Source organism: Anastrepha obliqua, chromosome 4 (assembly GCF_027943255.1).
Source record: "Anastrepha obliqua isolate idAnaObli1 chromosome 4, idAnaObli1_1.0, whole genome shotgun sequence".
NCBI classification, from domain to species: Eukaryota; Metazoa; Arthropoda; class Insecta; order Diptera; family Tephritidae; genus Anastrepha; species Anastrepha obliqua.
Window position 1 is genome coordinate 35,160,500 of NC_072895.1, and position 6,000 is coordinate 35,166,499.

Here is a 6,000-nt window from a genome sequence, read left to right on the forward strand (position 1 = left end):
ATTTGTAGGAGAAAAACATATCGAATAAGATGACAAAATTGATAAATTTCTGCTAATTGACAGGGAGGGTCCGGTGGTTTTAAAAGCATATTTTTATGTTAGGCTACCGCAGACTTTATTCGTTACGAAACCATGTCTACACTCTTATGAAAGGTAGGATAGGTTTTATCCCAACACGGTATAGTTCCATAAGAGAGTCAAAAGAGTATTTTCCTAACAACGCTGTTCTACTCCTACCTAAGGCTGAACAATTACACAGGAAGTGTTCTACTAATTCTTCCTAATTCTTCCTCTTCCTCGAGAAAATACTCCTATCCTGGAAAAGTGCTTACTTAACAGCCAATGACCGGTGACACAAGCCACGACCTTCGAGATGTTCTCCCTTAAGAAGTTGAGCTATTCTCCTGACCTTTTCTTATCTATTTGCGGCCAAATTAGCCTGGTTGTAACACAAGTATTTTCTTGTCTCCATGACCTATTGGTCACTTCGAGAATATTATTTTTTATCCCTAATTAGCAAGCTGCCATAGGAATTCCAGTGTTGCCTCTGTTTTCAAGCAGTGGAATATTAGTGCCCTTTCTGAATAGCTCATCGGCCTTGCAATTTTCTTCAATATCTCTATGTCGCGGAACCCATATAAGGCTGATCTTGAAGGCGGTGCTAATATCACTTAGAACTAGTATAACTGTCACCATTGATTTGATGGCCGCCTGGTTATCCGAGAAGATATTTATCATAGTTTTTGTTATGGTGTGTGTGTTAAGGTACACAGTTACCTTCTTTATGGCTAACAGAAGTCTTAGCATGGTAGACGCTACAGTAGCCCGGAAGTCGGACAGATAATTATAGTCCTAATTCTTTTGAAAAAACTCCATAGTCTACTTTATTTTCTAGCTTGGATTCATCCGTGTAAAAATGTATTTCCACTTCTTCTTTATGATCTTTGAGTTTATCACTCATCAGTCTTGAAGAGCCTGTCGAAGGTGGGTTTAGGGAAAAAGTAGTCGATTTCTTGATTATAACTACTCATAGTAGGAAGTATGGAAGCGTGGCCGTTTCATGCTACTTCAACAATAATTTGGATTTAATTTAAAAAAAAATTTAGATATCCTTTTCTTGAAATATTATTTGGAGTGGTAATATTACATACTTTTTTCGTCTTCTGTGGAAACCGAAAGAAATTTCTATTTCACTTTCGCTTTTCCAATTAGTTATCCGACTTAAGCAAACTAGCAACTATAAAAAAACGATACCAATGGGCCGTGTCCCAAAGTCTTTTACGGAGATTCATGGCATAGAAATTTGAGGCAAAGAATGTCTTCGAAGAAGCACTACTTCGAAGCGCGTCCGTATTTAGTCAGCCAGTGAGATATCGTTTTGTGTACTATAGTCTCACACAATAACATCTAAACTTATTGAGGAATGATTCACTGTCCTCAATACCGTGGAAGCAAGGAACACTATCTTTGCGAGCTGTGCGATGAAAGACCAAAATGAAGACTCACGGGTTGTCGCAGGTGGAAAAGCAGCAGACCTATCTTGTGGTACTACTGTGACCAACTTCAAGGTTAACTTTTACAACAATTACATAGTTTAGTATAACATCCAAGATCACGGAGACAGTGGAAAAGTTGGGAGTGAATTGTAAGCTACATTTCTATTGGATTCCAGGCCATAAGGGCGTTGAAGGGAACGAAATAGTAGATAATATGGCATAAAAAGGGATCTCTCTATACCCGGATTTTGTCAACAAAATATCAAAGTGAATACGAATATTGTACAATGAACTAGATGAAAAATGACCCGAAGAAATTGTAGAACTATGATAGGCGTGCTGAAGAGGTATATAGTAGCCCAGTAGCAGCGTATGCTCATAAGGTAGGAATCTCGGACAGCAAAGAATGCAGGAAAGATGGGAAGCTGGACTCAAGGGAAACTGTAAAGCATATCCTTTGTGGATTTTCTGGGTTATTCAAAAGACGCTCTAAATATCTGGGGGCACCACAGTTTGATGGATTGGAAGATATCTCAGCAGTGCGTTGGAAATGTCTTCCTAAATTCACAATAAAAACTGGCGCCACGCGGGTGGACTATATCAAAACACATAACTAATGAACTCCATATGGCATCGCTATGGACCGATCCGGTCTATCCGTGACTGCAAGTCAACCTAGGTGGTGTGACTCTCAACCCATTGGTAATATGAATCGAAAACTCCGAGGAAGGGCTCAAATTAATGCGAATCCTTCAATTATAGGTTCGCAGCCAAACACAAAAGACTGCACCAGAAGTCGCAGTGCATTCTGGCTCATTAAAACTAAATATTATGAACGTTTGTATGTAAGTGTTTTATGATTGATCCACAGAAACTATTAATAAAAAATGTACCCACCCTAATATACAAGTGGGTTGAAATGCAGAATAATACAATTTATGAACTGTACTTTTTTTCAGTTTCGGGGAAAATACTTACATGAATGTGATTGCTCTTTTTTTGCTAAATCACTTAATCACTCGTAATATTGGCCACTTTTTAGGCTTCTACATTCACTCCGAAACTTAAGCAAGTGTTGCGAAAATGTAAATATGTAAAAACAAATAATAATTACTTATACCTTCGGGGTGCAAAGGCTGATAGTGGTACTTCTGTGTATGCTGTTACAATTGCGCGACAAGTTCATATTCGCATCTTAAGTTCATATTCGTGCACCCTGGTCAACGCGAGCAACCTATGTCCGAAAAGTTGTAGCCATAGGCCACTGTAGAAAGAGATCGAATTGTCCCTCCGAAAGGGACAAATGTGCACACGAAATTTAAATCCTACAGATTCTCGTTGTCGCAAGATTTGTGACCCGCTCTGTAAAAGAACTTTCCAATGAAAATAAAAACAAGGCTAAGATGGTCTGCAGCATTTCAGCACAAAAAGATCGATCGAGCTAAGTTGCTGTCACCTGTTCGTAAAACGCGAAACCGAATCGATGATGTCGCGCATCATGTAAGGGACGTTTCTAATGTTCTAGATGTACTTATACATACGATCTGAAGACCCAACATGTTACTTGGGCATCATCTTGTTTACTTCACAAGGAAAGTTTGATATTAAAAAGCTATGACCGCAACTGCAACGCACCTGATTCGTCATTCGAGTCTCACTTCTTCTCTCAGCGAGCTGTGCTAAATAAGCCGGCATGCGCGAGTGATACTAGAAACAGAATCAAATAGCTGAGTAAAATTCGTTGGGCGGAGCGATGCCGTCGGGTGATATTAATTGCAACATTTCACCCAAACAGAAGAGATCCAAGAGATCCGAATAAGCGAATGCGAAGAGCTTCTGGTCGATAGGAAAAACGTCCGATAATTCTATGAGAAAGTGCGGCAGATTATATAACATTTCAAATCCGAGACAATTTTATGTAAGAACAAACACTGCGACTTGGTAACTGGCGTACAGAGCATATTAAAGTTGAAGAGGGAGTACTTGTCGAATGGTGACGGGCTGTCCTGACAATGACGAAGCTTGAATAACAATAGGCTGTAGTACGAATGCATACAAACGCTCTAGCTCCGTAAATATACAATTCGGTACCAGCTGGTGGTAGCAAAGGAAGAGAAAGACCTCCTTTGCGTTGGAAAGATCAAGGGGAGAAGAATTTGGTTACACTTGGAAAATGCGGTTAGACCTAGACAGGCAATAGCAAACCCCCAGAGTATATCTGCCATGAAAAAGCTCCTCATAAAAACCATCTGCCGTAGAACATTAAGGCGCACACCACAAATTGGCGGTATAAAGGGTTTTCCAATAAGAGGTGTTATTTTGATATGCAAAGAAAAATGCTATTTTTTATATAAATGATCGGATGTTTATTTCATTATAAAGAGGATGGTATGCCGTTAATAGTAGAAAATAACATCAGCCAAATCAACATCCTTTTCATGAAATTTTCCATAATCGGATTGCAAAGTGCTGCTCTATGTCCTCGATAGTCTTACGAATTCCATCTTTGAGGTCTTAAATCGACCCTGGGCTGTTGGCGTAGACCTTCCCTTTCACGTGGCCCCAAAGAAAAAAGTCACAAGGTGTTAAATCACAAGATCTGGGCGGCCAATTGTGATCCCCTCTTAGCGAGATAACACGGTCCAAAAACTTTTCTCGTAAAAGATCAACGGTTTCGTTGCTTGTGGGGCACGTAGCGCCGTCTTGTTGAAAATAAACCTTGTCCAGATCAATACCATCAAATTGCGGCCATAAAAAATCGTTAATCATCTCTCGATAGCGCAATCCATTCACCTGTAACAGCTGTTATTGGAAAACCCTCTCTCTGTTTCTCTGTTAAATCTTAACAAGCTTTTTGATCGCTGTTCCATTTCGGCCAAGTCTGCCTGCTTAGTTCGCATGTTGAGAGGATTTTCCGACTTGTATTTACCTTGTTGATGGTTTCCCTATCTATAAGTAGTTTACAAGTGGCTATAGGCATAGGTATCAGCGTCTTATCCACTTGGAGATCAAGCGTTGTACCGGTTCGAGCAAGTTCATCTGCCTTGCAGTTCCCTGCTATATTCCTGTGGCCTGGCACCCAAGTAAGGTGTACTTCGTAGTATTTTGATACGTCATTTAGAAGTTTATAACATTCTATGATTGTTTTTGATGAGTGTGTTTTAGATTCTAGCGCTTTTATTGCTGCTTGACTGTGCGAGTATATGAAGACTTTTTGTGGATAATACTCTCGTTTTTATTACCGTAAATCCCTCTTTTATGGCAGTGACTTCCGCCTGAAATACACTGCAATGCGAAAAGATTGGCTAACTTTGAGTTTATCGGAGTAAACCCCTCCACCTACTCTGTTGTCTAGTTTTGAGCCATCTGTATAGATATTTATATCATTTTCCTTAACAATAAGCCCGTTATCCTATTCCTCTTTGGAAGGAACTACTGTGACGAAGGATTTATCTAAGTTGATATCCTTGGTCTTACAGAAATCCGCTGTAACAGGAATGCAGGGGAGTTTTTCTAAAATTGAAGAGCGTCCTCTCTGGTTTATTCTGAGTAGACCGATTTCTTTTAATCTGAGAGCTGCCTTAGCAGCTGTTTGCTTGCCGACAAGTAATTTCTCTTCCTTTTGTATGTTTATTCGCAGCACTGACGTGATCGGTTGTTCAAATCGCGAAAAATAAAGTAGTAGTTTTCGAAAGGCGCTGCCTTTTGGTTTTCTGTACACCGTCACTTATAACAACTTTGTCTAAATATTCATAATTATTTGTGTGTTTTTTTTTAAATTATTTATTTATTCATTAATATCTATTTTGTCGCCTTCAAAGTAATCCCATGAGGTATTATGCACTTGTGCCAACGCTTTTTCCAATCTTCGAAGCACTTCAAAAAAACATTTTTTTTCTCGTTCAGCTCCTCCTTCGATGCCGTCTTTATCTCCTCAATCGTAGCGTAGTGTCGTCATTTCATGGACCTCTTCAGTTTCGGGCACAAGAAAAAGTCACAGGGGGCCAGATTTGGGGAATACGGTGGCTGTGGCATCATTAGTGTGTTGTTTTTGGTCAAAAAGTCAACGATGGCGCACAAGCAACGATGTGTGAGCAGGGGCGTTATCGTGATGCAAGAGCCAATTTTTGTTCTTCCTCAAATCCGGGCGTTTCTCGCAGATTGCTTCGCGCAAATTGCGCATAACGTGCAGGTAATATTCCTTATTCACCGTTTTATCCTGTGGCAAGAACTCATGATGCACAACGCCCCTGCAATTGAAGAAAACAATAAGCTAAACTTTTACATTCGACCGAACTTGGCGCGCTTTTCTCGGTCTTGTTTCGTGCGGCAGCTTCCATTGAGATGATTGAGCTTTGGTTTCCACGTCATAACCATAAACCCACGATTCGTAACCAGTTATGACCCTCTGGAGCAAATTTGGGTCGTCGCGGACAGAGTCCAACATCTCATTGGCAATGTTTATGCCATGCTGCTTTTGGTCGAAATTGAGCAGTTTTGGTAC